This window comes from Rhinopithecus roxellana, chromosome 7 (genome assembly GCF_007565055.1).
Source record: "Rhinopithecus roxellana isolate Shanxi Qingling chromosome 7, ASM756505v1, whole genome shotgun sequence".
NCBI classification, from domain to species: domain Eukaryota; kingdom Metazoa; phylum Chordata; class Mammalia; order Primates; family Cercopithecidae; genus Rhinopithecus; species Rhinopithecus roxellana.
In genome coordinates, this window is record NC_044555.1 from 32,189,395 (window position 1) to 32,206,846 (window position 17,452).

Below are 17,452 nucleotides of genomic sequence, written 5' to 3' on the forward strand. Positions count from 1 at the left end.
ATACAATGCCTAAATTTAAGACAACATCTTAGGAAACCCTCCCAAAGGAATTGACTATTGAATATGAGTTTATTTTTCAGTCAGACAATATTTACATGTTGCACAGTTGAGATAAGGGCATTTCTTCCATCTAGATAGTGGGGAAGTCCCTGATGGAATCTTTCAACTTGGTTCTAAATTATCTTTCCTTATGATTTTACAAGTTCTATTCATTCTTTCCTATAAGACTCATGTTGGTTTGGCCCCACCTGGGTGCAAGTTTTAGACATTAATTATAGTAAATTCTCAGATACTATAGGCAATCAATTCTAATAATATTCTGGAAACTCTGCATATTTCTTTTTATTCATTTATTATCCTGAGAATGGTTTAGCTATTTATTTTCGGGGTTCTTGTCCTTTTGTCCCCTTTCCTAAGCACCTCTTTCTGCCTCAATGCTCAGCCCTAGTACAGTAATGGGTAAGCAGCAGCAGCAGTGCAAACACCTCTGCTTTTATCAGCAACAGTAATTTCCAGATTGGCCCCAAATCTAAGAACAGATTCTTCAGTTAGATTACAAAGAAAGCTTTAGGTATTTCTTGTGTGACCCTCCAGACCTGCAGCAATTTCGGGGCTTTCCCATTCACATCTGTAACTTTTAGAGTTGTAGTATTGTTAGTTCAGGATTCTTAATTGAACTGTCAATCAATTTTAAGCTCTCCTTTTTCAGTGACTTGCTCAGGACTATACAAATGACCTTTCTGTGCCTCTGCACTGAAACCTTGCCCATGCATCTCAAGACTAAGGCCAAAGTGTCCTCCATACCTGCTCCTTGGCAACCCCCTCTCTGTTTTTTTTTTTTTTTGTCTTTTATTTATTTATTTTTTTTAACACCTATTATGCCATGAATTCATAGGCAATAGGTTCCAGCAGCTCAGGCTCCTTCCCATTGGTCCTCACAAAGTGTGCTTCTCTGGGTGGAGCAGGGTGGCGCTTCAGCTGAACCCAGGTACCTTTCTCTTTGGCTTCTTTCTTTTTCTGATCATTTTCCTTCACGCGTTTCAGGAAGCTATCTCGGCTCTTAGAGTGCTTAATGTGCTCAATACGCACATTAATTCTCTTGGCAAGAATCTTGCCCTTAACTTGTTTGTTTACAACAATGCCAACAGCATGCTGGGTAACGTTGTAGACTCTCCCAGTTTTGCCATGGTAACACTTGTGGGGCATTCCTTTTTGAACAGTACCCATTCCCTTTATGTCTACAATATCACCTTTCTTACAGATTCGCATATACGTGGCCAAAGGAACAACTCCATGTTTTCTAAAAGGCCTAGAGAACATATATCGGGTGCCTCTCCTCTTTCCCTTTGTGTTAGTCATTTTGGCGAATTACTGGAAGATGGCGCTTCCGGCCGAAAGGCCCCCTCTCTGTTTTATGTTTGAGAGAGTCTCTCCATTTGCTTCCTAATAAGATGCACCTACACTATTAGGTCTCTAAGGCCCCTCCTTAACTACTTCTGACCTGGCCATCCCCTCTATACCTTGCTACATCCTAGTCTGACTTTTCCTTATAGTCAGAGGTCCCTATTTGCCACTCTTATACATAGATCTTCCAATCTTACTGCTACATCATTGCCTAATGGCAGGCCAGTGCATTCATGCTGCCTATCATTTACAACTTAACATGCTTGAAATTTTACTGAAAGCCTTATCTCCTCCAAGACTCTTTCTATATTGTTCCAAACATTCTCATTACAATGCTATTCTGCACAGATATGTATGGAAACAGTACTAATACCAAGCGGGCTGGGTTGCAGCAGTAGGTCTGTGACTGTGTCAGCTGTGTAATCTTGGATAAGTCACTCAGCTTACTTTGGCCTCTCTTTGCTCATCAGAAAAATGAGGATGATACTACTTAAATTCATTTGACCCACACAATAAGTTTGGGAGGTTCCTAGGAAAGAGCTTTGCAAAAGTTCTACTCATTCTTTCCTGTGTGACTCACTGATTATGCCATATTGGTCCCCTGTAAATGCGGGTTTCTTTGTATGAGACCCTCATCTTTAAGTAGAGTGAATTCTCAGAATCTGACTGCAATCAATGTGGCCATCAGACCAGCAGCATCAATATTAACTGGAAAGCTGTTAGAAATGTAAATTATCAGGCCCTACCCCAGACCTATTGCATCAGAAATAGTGGGGTAGGCCCAGTAAACTGTGTTTTAATAAGCTCTCCAAGTGATTTTGATTCACTCTAAAATTTGATTGTCTAATTTCCTTCTAATAACTCTATTCATCTATACTAATATAGTTCTCTGTTTATTTAGCTGCTCCCTTGAGATTGGAAACTTTCTGAGAGAAGGGTTATGTCCCAAATGTCTACAACCAGCACTCACTAAAATCCTGATGAAGGATTATTGTAAGGTAAATTATCTTAATATGAATCTGTATTGCAGCCTGAAAATATCAGTTAGCACTTTTCATTTATACAAAGAAGATCATGGGATTCGTAATACTCACAGAAAGATAATTAATTGACCCATTTATTTTTCACAAACTGTTGAAAAGATACCAGGCAAGACAATACCAAATGGAAAGCTCAGTTGCATCTCCTATATGCCTCCATCCTCAGACAATTTTCCTGGGTCTCCAAACGTCAGAAGCTATACTGAGCAGGGAGTAAGGAAAGGAAGGTATGGGCGACTTAATGAAAAAAGTCCTGAACTTTACCCAGAGCGTTAACATTGCAATAAGTACAGCGCTCTGTGCAATGATGCACCAGGCTTAAACAATCAACTGTGATAACATTAACAAAGCCAGCTCCTGTACTTATATTCTGATTTTAATTACACTTGTGTTTTCAAAGTCAGACTCTGAATAAAATGCAGCTACAAAGCTGTTGTATGCACTATGTAGAAATTCTCTAAAGAATAAGTGACACTTTGGGGCCAGATCATTTTAAATTCTAAATGAAAGAGCCATATTTTCCACCTGATATCACTCTATGCACAAGATTCTGATATTCAGTGAAATCATTGAAAAATACACGTTAGCAGAATGCAAAATGATGCCAATTTTGTCTCTTTCAGACACACCGTAATATAGCATAATACACATTAACATTAGAATTTGTATTGTACAGCCTGGTTATGTAATATTGATATTGTCATTTTTGCTTTTTTTTCAAATACAATGCCTAATGGGTATTTGAATATAGTTTCACTTGACTTAGATAGGCAAGAATATGTTCTATATATTGGGCACACCTCACCCTAGAGTTATACCAAATAACGAATAAACGATATTGTCAGATGATCCTTCTGTCCTAGCAAAGTTAACTTCCTAGGGATTTCTTGTCATTTAATCTTCCAAAAGTTTGTCATTTAGAAAACTACAAGTCCATGAAGGATTCTCAGTAGTAGTTTTCATGGACATTTCTGTATTTCTGGTTTAATTTTTTAAAAAGCAGGACAACGAAAAACTAAGAAGTAGTATCTTTCTGATTTGTGTGATTACATAAAGGTCTTGCATTGGACTCATGAGGCAAGAAAATGCAATCTTTTTTCTTATTCTGTCAATATTGACTTTTAGGAAATTGTTCCTTTCAGTGTAGGCTGGTACTCTGTGAAGCAGCTTTAGTAATAAAACTCTGGGACCCTGTTGACTGTACACTTTTATTTTACTTTTTATTTAATATTAATTTCTTTTCTTAATCTCATGTTGTCATGTCTCATTTTTTCCACTCACTTGTCTTTCAAACTAATTTTCTTGTTTTTCAGGTTTTTCATTATGCTGAGTTGATTATTTAGTATGGAAAAACATAAGGGGGCTATATTTTCTCTGAATTGTTTTTTTTTTTTTTTTTTTTTACTCTGACCACTTTGAAAGATTTTCCTAAATCTTCATTCTTCAAGTATTCCTGACACATCTCAAAACTTGTATTATCAAATTGAATAGATTTTCCAGGTAGTTTTAAAAACTAAAACAGATGAAAGAAAACAGGAAGAAAATACAAAATTGGAACTGCCATTTCAGGTTCTTTGGCAAATATCAAGATATAAATAATTTTATAGTAACATCATTAAATTCACCTGATTTCAGTACCTATAACACTTATGTTTATTGGGCCAGAAAAGAGATAAAAGGGAGTGCTAAAACTTAATATTCATGAGTACATGTTTAAAAATATAATGGTTTCAATCTCACCTTCTAAAAAGTCTCATGAATCTCTGACCTGTGCCCTTCCGACAATACACTTTTGAGAATTCAACTTTCTGCAGAGCTTTGCTACTCTTATAATTAAGTCCCAGGCCTGATTCTCCACTTTTTTTTACCCCATGGCTATAGGGAAGCCTCTTTATATGTTACCAAGGAGACCATCTGACTTTCACATTTAGCATTTAATTACCAATTCATCCATTTAGGTATTGCATTGCCTTTATCTGACAAAAAGGCCCCCAATCACAGCTATCCAATCTCACAATCTTTAAAATTACTATTTCCCCTGTATATCCCAAATGCTTAAGATATTGTACCCAACAATGTATTCTGTTCCATCCATATTCCACAAGAGTTTACCACTGGTGAAAGTTTTAGCAATTATACCACGACAGCATGCCAAGGACTCTCCATATTCCACTTACCACCAGCACTGGGGTCATTGACAGCAAACCCGCAGGTGATCTATTTCCATAATACCAATTAGAACCACTTCCTATACGAATTGTCATAGGTCAGGTTTCTGGAGAAAAAAAAACTCTGAAACTGAGATTTTCACATAGAAAATTTACTGGAGAATGCTCTTGGGCAAAAATACTTGCAGGAGAACAAAAGAAGCAAGATTGGTCAGAGGCAGAGGTTGAACTATAGTACAGTTGTACCAGCAGCTTTAGCCAGTCCAAAGCGGCAACGCTAAAGCTGGCATGGCCTTTCAGAGATTCCCCACCACAACATAAAGAAGGCAGGCTTCTGTACACTAGCATTAATCAATTAAAAAATACAACCTTGGGTGATGCAGCATCCTCTGGCCAAGGGTAATTCCCAGAGAAGACATAACTGTGACCAGTCAGTAGATAACACTCCAGGCAAATGGTAAAATAAGTGCAACTTTCCTGAAAGAAAACCTGAGCGGCATGGCATAGTATCCACTACATCCATAATACATGAAAAGACCTGCATTTGAATTAGCAAAAGTGATTTTAAGTGAGAAATCAATTCACAGAAACGAAAATTTAAGTGGAAAAAATGTAAAAAGATACTCAACATCATTAAAAGTTAGGGAAATTCAAATTAAAACAGCAAGATATTTTCTCTAATCAGATACTATATATATTCAAAGTTTAAAAATATTTAGTGGTGGCCTGGCATGGTGGCTCACGCCTGTAATCCCAGCACTTTGGGAGTCCAAGGTGGGCAAATCACTTGAGCTCAGGAGTTCAAGACTAGCCTGGCCAACATGTTGAAAACCCGTCTCCACTAAAAATACAAAAATTAGCCAGGTGTGATGGTGCACACCTGTACTCCCAGCTACTCAGGAGGCTGAGGCATGAGAATCATTTGAACCTGGGTGGCGGAGGTTGCAGTGAGCCAGGATCATACCACTGCACTCTAGCCTGGGCAACAGAATGAGACTCCACCTCAATTAATTAATTAATTAATGTAATTAAATTTTAAAAATATTTAGTGGCGATAAGGACACAAGGAAGTAGGAACTTCACATATTGCCAATGGGAATGTGTCTAAGAACATAACTGGACAAGTTGAGTGGTATTTAATAGCATTTAAATGCAAAAGAAAATGCCTATTTGCCCTCAAATTCATGTATAGATTTAATGCAATCCCAATGAAAACCCAAGAAAATTGTATGAATTGACAAGCTGATTCTAAAATGCACATAGAAATGCAAAAGGTAAAAGATTACTGAGGTAGTTTTGAAGAAGAAAAACAATTAGAAAACTTTTATTACCAAATATCAATACTTATAAAAATACAAGAATCAAGATCAGGAGGTATTGATAAAATAAATAGACAAAACTTATAGAATAAAAAGTCCCAAAACAGGCCATTCAGGTCACTACATATGGTCATCGAATTTACAATAAAGATGACAGTCACTGAAATGCAATGCGAATGGGTAGGCTTTTTAAGAAATAATACTGGGTCAATTAATTTGATTTCCATATGAAAAAAATAAATATTGACCTCTACCTTGCCCTTTAGTAAAATATGAATTCCAAATGAGAGACAAACCTAAATGTTAAAGGCAAAATAATCGTTTCTGAAATAGCACTGTCCGATAAAACTTTGCTATATGAGATGGAAATACTCTGTCTCCATGCTGTTTAACATAGTGGCCATATGTAGTTATTGAGCAGTTGAAACTTAGCTGGTGTGACGGAGTAACTGAGGTTTAAATTTTATTTAATTTAACTTACATTAAATAAGTATGACCAATTGGACATTGTGACTCTCGAAGATAACACAGAAGAATATTTATGACAATTATTTTATGTGTCAATTGGATTAGGCTGAAAACAAGTTCTCAGAATTCCCTTTCCAGTATGTTTCTAGATGCAGGGTGGTTATGAGGGAGGTTCTCCAACAAGAGTTGGAGAATGGAAAGGAAGCAGCAGCCATTACATAACATACACAGGCCTTCTCCCAGATATTCATTCACACAAATAATCTGGGTGCTGCTGTAAGGGGATTTTGTAAATGTGATTCAAGTCCATAATCAGTTGACTTTAAGTTAATCAAAAGTGGTATTACAGATTGCCTCTCCCTTATGATGGTTCAATTTATAATTTTTTGACTTTACAATGGGCTTATCAGGGTATTAAATGCATTTTCAACTTATAATTTTTGACTGAATATGCAATACTGGGACATAACCTCATTGTAAGTTGGGGAACATCTTTGCTGGCCTGATTTAGTTTCAAGGGCTTTACAAAAGGGCTTAGGCCATCCCTGAGTTTAGAGACCCAGATAGCATCTGTATCTACAATTGTTCTTCCTTTCCTCCTGTATTCTTCCTCCCTGACTGCTGTCTGTGAACAATAAGCTTTAGCTCACATATGTGCTATTTCAGCCTGCTGGTCATCTTCCCATCCTGACTGACTGCCTGTGGACAAGTGTAAACCCATGCTTGTGGATTTCCTGTCTACCCATGATCCTGCCTTCCTGATTGCCTGCCATATTGGTTTTGGGCTTGCTTAGCTAGTCTCCACAAAATACACTAACAATAAAGGAAATAATCGGCCAATTGTACTTCATTAAAATTAGCAACTTTTCTTTATCAAAAGACTATTCGAACAGTGAAGAGGCAAGGCCCGGATATTTTATATAGTATATATAATGTGCAGAATATGTGTTTAAATGCCTCCAAATCAATGAGAAACACACAACCCATTTCTTTCCTTTTTTGCTTTATGCACAGAAGATTTTAACAGGCATTTCACCAAAAAAAGTATCCAAACAGCCAATGAAAAGGTACTCACCTTCATTCGTTGTCAAGGAAGTATAATTAGAACCACAATAAGAGTCACACCAACTGGAATGGCTAAAATTAAAACAACAACAATAATAGTAAAGATTAAAAACCTACAATATCATGTGCTGACCAAGATGTGGAACAAGTGGAACCATTATATGCTACTGATGAGAGTACAAATTCGTATGTTTACTTTGGAAATCAGAGCAGGTGTGTGTGTGTGTTTGTGTGTGTGTGTGTGTGTGTGTGATTTATCAAGTTTCTCATTCTTGCTTAGTGCTTTATCTATCCTGTTGAGAAACTTTTCCTACTCCAAGGTCATGACTATATTCTCTTGTGGGTTCTTCTACAAGCTTTATAGTTTTATAGTTTAAGCTTTAACTTTTAGATCTATGATCCATGTCAAATTAATTTTTAAATATCTGTGAGGGAGGGGGTCAAGGATTTTTTTTTTCCATGCAGATATTCAGTTTCTCCAGATCCACTCATTGAAAAGACTCCTCTTCTTCCATCAAATGGCATTAGCATTTCTAGTTCTTTATATCTTACAATGGAGTTTAAAAAAGGAAGCATGAAAAGACATATTGGATGATTCTATCTTTTTGGTAAAAGAATAAAAAGTTTAGGTATTTTAAAATGAGAATCTAGAAAGATATAGAAATTGTACATCAAACATATCAGATTTGTTACCTTGAACAGGGGCAGAGATTGAAGGGATGGAAGAGCAGATTATGAACTATTTCTTTTTAAGCATCTGTGTTATTTGACTTGTTATGCAATATCTCTTTATTCTTGTAACTTAAAATAGTTGTGATAAAATAGTAAAGCAAGACAAAGTATCAGAAGCAAAACAAGGATGTGATCTTTCCCTCTTTTGAAATGTTTCTTCTGGGCCGTAACATCTTCTGCCTTGCATCCAAGATAATTTGTATATTTGTCCTGGTTGCTGCTCTTAAAGAACTTGTCATCAAGTAGTGGGATGACATTATACCCATCTTTGCAACTCCACTGCAGCCCTTTCCAACACAGTGGATGGTTATAATTGAATGAAAGAGGATGAGCAAAGCAGGAGTTTCTCCTCAGTTTGGTTCCTCAGGTGATATTTGTGAATTAATTATTATATGGTAAATAATGATTTCCTTTGCATGAATGCTAGATCATTATATGGCTCTCTTTCATTTTAAAATTTCATTATTAATAGGAATGCAAACCTTTTAAACTAGATACATAAAAAGATGAGTTCAAAAGGCGAGCTTTGAAAACTAGCATAGCCATTAACATGGACCACACTTCTTATATTCTAAAAGCCATGCTGAGGATTCATCTGTTTCTCTCTTTTAACTTTTGCATCTAATTACTCTTTGTCTGAAGGACATGTTCCTAGTATTCAAAAGCATGCCTCAGTGGTGCTAATGTGTAGCAGAATGACTGTGAGTGAGAAAACAATTTTCACCCAATAGTTTTCCAGCCAATTATCTCCAAAGGTACAAAGGAGGAGTATTTATTATGCTATCCTCTCTCACAAGCGAAGACCATTGAAAAATTAATTTTGTTTCCTTAGGAGAGATTACAAACCTATGGCATAATATATTATGAAAGGGAAATATATTGCTGATGTGATTTCAATATATCTCTGAATTTTCAGGCAGCCCTAAGGGGATCTCCAAATTGTTTTGTTGTCTATAATGTATGCATAGTAAACAGGAAACTGCTAGAACAGGATGTAGGTATTGAGGTGAAAGTCTTTTTAATACATGTAGAATTTTTACATATGCAGCATAGAAGTCAAACTAATGAATACTTAACCAAGTGGCTTCTCAGGCCTCAAAGAAGGAACACAAGATTGGCAAGAAATTGCTCCAATAAATTAAACAGTTTCAGATCAATTAATGTCAACATCTATAATGCTACGTGTCTGTCTTACAATTTGCACAAACACTAGGGACAAAAGAAGGCAGCAAACAAAAATGAAAATTCACAGCCTGGTGAAAGTTGCTTTGGATTAAGAGAAAATTTTAAAACCTATTTACAGGACCACAGTCATGTCCCCCCAGTACAGTTAGATCATGGAATATCTTGAATGCTTTGCTTTGCAGTGTTAAAAGAAAAATTTCAGCCAAATTAAATTTAAAGGAGTTTAACTGAGTAATGAACAATTTGCAAATAGGGCAGTCCACTCCCGCAGAATCACAGCAGATTTAGAGAGACTCCAGTGCAGCCACGTGGTAGAAGATTTATAGACAAAAAAAAAGGAAATAACATACAGAAATCAGAAGTGAGGTACAGAAACAATTGGACTGGTTACAGCTCAGCGTTTGCCTTATTTGAATACAGTTTGAACATTCAGCAGTGGATGAGTGGTTGAAGTATGGCTGCTGGGATTGGCCAAGACTCAGCTATTGTTATAGGCACATACTCCTAAATTAGGTTTTCAATCTTGTCTGCGTATTAAGTTATGTTGGAGTTCATCCACAAGGACTCAAATATAGAAGTATGGAATCCTTCTCAGACCATATTATTCCACTTTAACAGTAGTCAGTAGTAAGTTGCTATGAAGGTGTCATATGATCAGACATTTGTTTTAAAAAATGACTCCATCACAAGAAAAATACCATATAAACATCTCTACAAATGCCCCAAAGGATCTCGATAACATTCAACACCTATTACTGATGAAACCCTAAGTATAAAAAATATATATATAGGAACACTTATATTACATTTACTCTGCACCAGGTACTGTTTTATGTGTTTTACATATTTTTAAAATGCATACATTGTTAAATCCTCAGAACAAATCCACATGTTAAAACTATTATTGTAGAGCATGGCCCTTTTATGAAGCAGCTACTTTAATATATCCAGAGCAGAGAGTGCATCGAGGAAACAAAAGCTGGGGTTATATTATGGGAGTTCTCGAATGCCTTGCTAAGGAATTATGCATTATGTTATGCAGTCATAAGGATTCCAAACAGGAGTGTAACCTGATCAGACGGGTGTTTAAGAAAGATGAATCCATGAAAAGAGAAATGCTATATGAACATTGCTGTAGATGTCATAAAGGCATTTGATCAAATCCAACCTCTAGTGCTGATAAAATTCTTAATTAAATCGGAATAGAGGATTAATAAATAGCATTTATGGCAAGGCACGGTGGCTCACGCCTGTAATCCCAGCACTTTGGGAGACCGAGGCAGGCAGATCACGAGGTCAGGAGATCGAGACCATCCTGGCTAACACGGTGAAACCCCGTCTCTGCTAAAAATACAAAAAATTAGCCAGGCATGGTGGCGGGCGCCTGTAGTCCCAGCTACTCGGGAGGCTGAGACAGGAGAATGGCGTGAACCCAGGAGGCAGGGCTTGCAGTGAGCCGAGATCATGCAACTGCACTCCAGCCTGGGCGATGAGCAAGACTCCATCTCAAAATAAATAAATAAATAAATAATAAATAGCATTTATACATGAAATACTATTGTTTGTACTATTACATAGTATATGGTATAGAACTATCTTGTGTTAGAGAATATTGTATTGATATTATATAAATTCATTTATGTAGTAATTATGAACCAAGCACTGTTGTAAGCATTTTCACAATCTGAAAATATTTTAATGAATTTAATTTTGGCAAAGCCCTGTGAAGTGGAGATATTATTGCCATAATATTCAGATGAGAAAATCAGTGCCAAAAGTGTAAACAGCTTGTCTAAGGTCACACAGCATTTAAGTGGCAGAGCCAGAATCTGAACCAGAATTCCTTACATGGTATACATCTCAAATAAAAGGCCAGCATCATATTTAATAGTGAGAAACTCAAGAAATTCCCATTTAAGTCAGAGTAAGGCAAAGATACCCATTATCACCAGGTATATTTATTATGTTTTGCAAGTACTAATCAATGAAAATGGACAAGAAAAAGAAATAAGAGGAATAAATGCTGAAAAAATAAGGTAGAAATATTTTTCATAATTGTGTAAATGTTATTTTTGGAAGCTTAGCAATAAGAAAAATCAGTAAGGAGATTATTCATAAAATTAATGCAATTAGTATACACAAAAATTAGCAATCTCTACACAAATAAAAATAACTTAGAAAGTCCAAAATGTCAGTGTCCTATAGGCATAGACCACCAGGAACATGCATGTCATTGAATGAGGTGGGTATATTGCTCATTGTGAAGAGGGAATGCAAATCATGAGGAAACATCTCTTTGAAAGGATGTTAAGAAATGATTTATTATAGGATTTGGGCTTGTATCTGGTGCTCTTGGGACAGAGTTCAAGCAGAGCTTTGCTCTGAACTGCATGCTCTCAGGAAGCAGTGGTAATTTTGTTATTATCTTAATACATCTTTGGAAAGACGAAAAATTAAAGTGAGGTCAGAGCTCTAATTGGTTAAAAAAAAAAAAAAGCAGTCTACTTCTCTCAGAAGGCAGAGTGGGATACCTTGGCATTTTTTGTGGGTTGGCAGAGCTTATGTTTTTGTCTGCATTCAGTCATGATTACAAGGTACTCTAGCATTTGTCTTGATCCATCAGGATTGCAGAGTGGCCTTCTCTGATGTTGTTGTTCAATGTGTCATGGAGTCAAAACTTGACCTCTCCTTTCCTACGGTTTTATCATGTGAATCAGGGAATTAAACTGACATAAGACAGACTGACAAAAAAAAAAAAAAAAAAAAAAAAGCATACAAATTTGTTTAATGTAAGTTTTACATGGCACAGAAACCATTATAAGGAAATGAAGACCCAGAGAAGTGAAAATCCTTAAATGTTTTTATATTAGGTTGAACAAAAAGAGGCAATTGCAGTAAAGTAACTAAACTGGGAAGCTGAAGGATAGAAGAATTATTTTAACAATGTCTACTTATGTAGAATTATCTTGGTTGCAACTTCACATCTTTGATGACAAGAATATTACTTTCCTTCTGGTATAGGAAGGACATCTTTCAGACAGGGGTTTTCTCAGAGAAGGGTCAGAGTGCCATTCTCGTACCTGATTTTTTTAAGTGCCTTTAGCTCTAAATAAACCTTATTTTAAAGTGGCATATTTTGGGGTCACATATTCTGCTACCTTCATGTGAAATTGCTTTTGTTCCTGTTCAACAGAAAAGAGTCAGACCAGTTCCCAGATATTGAGGCTGCTTTTCTCTTTCTCAAAAGGAATAAAATACAATAGCATTATACAAATTAAAATGCTTGAAAATAAATTTACCAAGGATGAGGATGTAATTAGGAAGGGCCCCACAGAGGGTATCTAGGCTACTAGCAATGTTCTATTTCTCAACCCGAGTGGTGGTAACACATGTCTTTATGTTATAATAATTTGTTGTTAGATGTTTATGATTTTTACACTTTTCTCTATGTGTGTTATGTTTCACAATTTTAAAATTTATTTATTTAAATAATATATTTATTCGATTTAATTTAAACTTACCAAATCTGAACTAAATTTATCTATTTAAATACATACTTTTGCAAAAGAATTATGGCTCATAAATACTAAGTAAATAGAACGTTGCATATGAAAAACAGAAAATCTAAGATTAAACCCTCAGAAAATCTCATATTTAATTGAGGAACAAGACAAGTCTGCAAAGTAGACAGAGAACAAGTGACTAAAGAAGTGTGAGGAAGGAAACTAGGAGTATTATGTCATGGAGCCTGTGACAGACTGAATAATGTCCCTTCAAAATATCCATGTGCTAACCACTGGAACTTGTGAATGCAATCTTATATGAGGAAAGGGACTTTGCAGATGTGATTAAGTTAAAGACCTTGAGATGAGGAGATTAACCTAAATTATCTGTTTGGGTGCCAAATATAAGCAAAGTGTTTCTATGAGAGTGAGGCAGGAAGAAATTTTACTTCAGAACAAGAAGGCAATGTGACAATTGAAGAAAGGTGCATGCTGCATGGTTGGCTTTGATGACAGAAAAAGGGGTCATGAGCCAAAAAATGCGGGCAGCCTTCAGAAGCTAGAAAAGGAAAGGAAATGGATTCCGACCCAGAGTTTTCAAAGAGTGTGTAGCCCTGCTGACATCTTGATTTCAGCCCAGTAATACTGATTTTGAACTGACTGCCAGAATTATGCAAGAATAAATGTGTGTTGTTTTAAGCCACCAAGTTGGTGGTCACTGGTTACAGCAACAATAGGAAACTAACACAGAACCCAAGAAGAGAGTTTTTGTTTGTTTGTTTGTTTGTTTGTTTTTTTATGGAATCTCACTCTGTCACCCAGGCTAGAGTGCAATGATGCAACCTCGGCTCACTGCAACCTCCACCTCCTGGGTTCAAGCGATTCTCCTACCTCAGCCTCCAGAGTACCTGGGGTTACAGGCACCCACCACCACATCTGGATAATTTTTGTATTTTTAGTAGAGACGTCATTTCACCATGTTGGTCAGGCTGGTCTCAAACTACTGACCTCAGGTGATCCATCCACCTCGGCCTCCCAAAGTGCTGGAATTATAGGCGTGAGCCACCAGGCCAGGTGAAGAGAGTTTCTTAAAGGAGCATGTAGCCAATAGTGTCACATGCTGGTAAGATGGCAAGTTTAGAAATGTGGATATTATTGCTGTCCTCAGTGAGAGCTGTTTTAGTTGGACGAGGGGAGCAGAAGCCAGATGGGAGTAAGTGGAGAAAAGAGTGGGAGGTGAGGAAAGCCCTCTTATATTCTGGAATCTCCACTGGAAAGAAATGAGCATCTGAGGTGGCAAGGACCGTTATTCTCCATTTTCTGTCATTCTACACTGTTGGAAAGAATAACATATGTCCTCAGCTAAAAAAAACATAATAATACAGAAAAAGATTCTGTTTTAAATGGTAAAAATGAAATATCATTGAAATGAAATATCATTTCATTTATGATGAAAAGAAATATCATTGAAATCGCCAAATGAAGAATGGATGTTTTCTTGTTTGAGGGGCTAGGTAGGTAGAAGTAACATTAATCTCCATAGAAAGCACAGGAACCAGACAGTCTCCATTATTCTTGTCTTCTGGGTGTTCATCTCCTTTTCCCCAACAGGTTATAAAGTCTCGAGGGCAGAGACATTTAGTTTATTGGCTCCACCATTGTTTGCCCCAGATCCCTGGGCTATGATCTGCAGACAAGCTCCTCTTTTTCAGACCAGGCATTTGCACAGTAAGAAGTTCTGTGTGCTTATTACTCTACTAGATATTGTGCAGGTTGCAGGATTAATGGAATGTTCATGTCTGTGGAACCAGGGTCCCAGTCAGTGCTACTGTGAGATAGCTTGGTACCTTAGAAGCATATGCTAGTGTAAAAGGAAACAAAACCAGGACTGGAAAATCTTGGGAAGCCCTAGCAAGCATGGCTAGGCAGAGAGAAAACTATTGTCCTAAGGGTGTGGCATGTTCTGGAAAAGTCTAGGTATTCTAACCTTGGAGGCCCAGTCTTAAAGTTGGTTGACTTTTGGGAAACTCCAGTTGAAAAGTAAGGTAGCAGGGGTAAGTTGGATGAAAGTAGAGTTGTATCATGTGTCTGAATACCGTCCATTCAAAGGCAGATCTCAGGTAGCGGTGGAGAATACAGGACGTGAGGTCCAGTAACTCCAAAAAAGAGATTGACAAGAATTTAATAGAATTTTAAGGGCCCATTTAAGTGGTGGGTGGATTCAGGGGGAGACTGTAGGGCTAACTTGGCTAGGCTGTTGTGTAGGGATTAGGGGAGAACACACATCCCTAGCACACCTACTCCTGAGTCTGCAGCATTAAAACTTAATTCTAAGTTCCTCCTGTTGATTGAGCTGGAACTTCAGGTATTATGGTGTCCAGGATCAGCTCAGGGCCCGACACCAACCTTTGTCTAGGAGGAAAACCTGCCAATGATTATAGGAAGTTGAACAGGAGAAGGAAAAATCAGGAGAGAAGAGTCATGAAGCAAGTAATGGTTCCCAGAAGGGGTTTTCATTCAGATTGAGGAAAGAACTCCAACATTGCTGTGAAAAAATAACAAGTGGTATGTGACTGCATAGGTAGTTACCAATTTCTACCATAATGCATTCTCGCAGTTTTGGGAACAGAGCATAGCATTCTAAAACAGGTCATCTTTTCCCCCAAAGAACAATGTAATAATTCAGATTGCATTTCTAACCAAGAATATGATATAAAACAAACTATAAATATGAACAACAAGACGTTATAAAAGCAAAGATACCACAACTACAAATCTCTATAACAATATAAAAGAGTAAAATTATGTGCCAAGTCCCATATAATGGGCATAATTATAGTGTGCACATTAATTACCCAAAAGAGAATCCAATGTACTATAAAAATACACACAACACATAAAAATACAACTCTCGTGAATCATAAATTTGACCTAACCTGTTAGGCTAAGTATAAAAAACAGTAATTAAACATTTACTTAACAATAATTTTATGCACCTTCTTAAAAAATTAAAGGGCTTTTTAAGGGATAGCTTTGCTGACTCATCTCTTTGAAAAGATATCTAGGAACACTTAAGTAGATGCCCTTCTTTTACTTTTTATAAACTTTGCAATAGTACAATAAGGTGTTGAAGATTATTTCACTGACCTTATGAATGTTTTAAGAAGAGTAGGGTGATAGGATTTAATTCAATATATATTTATTGCATATCAAAGATTGGGCTTGTGTTAAGTACTAGAAACATAGTAAAGATAGGACATAACTCTGCTCACAATCCCTCAGGGTTAGCTTCCTCTGGTTACCTGTCTCCTCTGAGCATATGATCTTATAGTGTTCTCATTGACATCTCTCTCTACATTATTAGGCTGTGAGTTACTTGAGAAAGCGACCTCCTTTTTTATCCACAGATCCTCAGCTATTAGCAATGTGCCTGGAACAAAGTAAAAATAAATGATTTTTTTCAATTGAACTAGTAGATATGTGTTGCCTGTGATTTTAAAATTATTATTATTTTGAAAGTCAGGAGGGATTCAATATGATTGATTTTACCTACCCTTAACTTCCTAGGCTATTCAGGTTATAATGCCAACTATTTAGTCTCTAGCCTGACATGGGACCAAAGTAGTGATGATGGAAGAGCAAGAGAAAAAAAAAAGGTTGTTAAAGGCCTCTTTCTTAGTGTTCACAGCTACAGAGTAGAGAAAGCTATTGATAGCTATTAGAAGGACTTCACACTTCATTGGAAAACCATAAAAAACAATTACTAGGTCTTTGGCACAGATTTTTCAAGAAGAGCTTCAAAACATCTCTCACAGAATTGCTAAGACAGGCATAAAGCTGGAAATCCATTGTCTGCTATTTTTGACTTTTGTACTTGGTTTTTGACAGTAAGACTCCAAAAGACTAGGTAAAGGGAGAGAGAATTGAGACACAGGTGTTAATTAGGAGAAAATTTCCCTGGGACTCATCAAAAGACAGAGATCCCTTAGAATTAGTGCTCACAATCATGGGCAGTCAATATTAGAACTGCTGTGTTAAGTAAGGCTTGATGAAGGGAATATTGAGCTTTGAACATGGGAAAAAATAGCAGAGGTAAGGACATCGGTATAAACATGGGCTTATAAGAGACCCACGCTTCCTAGGCAGTGAATAAATCAACTTACATGTAACAGATTGGGTATGTATTCCCTAGTAGGTTAGATACATAAGACAGGAAAAAATCAAAAGAAACATGGATCAGGTTTTTTGAGATGATTCAATATTATCCTCAATTAACAACTATCTTACAAGAGTGGGCTCTTAGTTGACATAAAACTACATGCATTGGCAACAAATTTTTGTTATGAAAATTCCAGTTCAAACATCTTCTAATTACTTCTGCATATATCAACTAGAAGTTAGTTCTTAACCATAGCCAATAAAAGTCTACGTGAGCATACACATTTTAAAATTTGTGTGTTGCCCTTCCCCATCTGTGGGTTAATGAGAAGGTTAATTTCAGATTAATTACATGGGGGTGTGGGAGATGAACAAGCTTTCTCACCAGCAAACTCAGCGAAATCCCAAGA

At 36.7% G+C, this 17,452-nt stretch overlaps 1 pseudogene across 1 annotated transcript; it reads right to left on the reverse strand.

The window, feature by feature from the left end:
- Positions 1–850: 850 nt before the first annotated feature.
- On the reverse strand, positions 851–1,397 carry LOC104673313 (annotated as a pseudogene). The gene has a single exon (XR_749503.2). The product of XR_749503.2 is annotated as a 60S ribosomal protein L21 pseudogene (transcript).
- Positions 1,398–17,452: the final 16,055 nt, after the last annotated feature.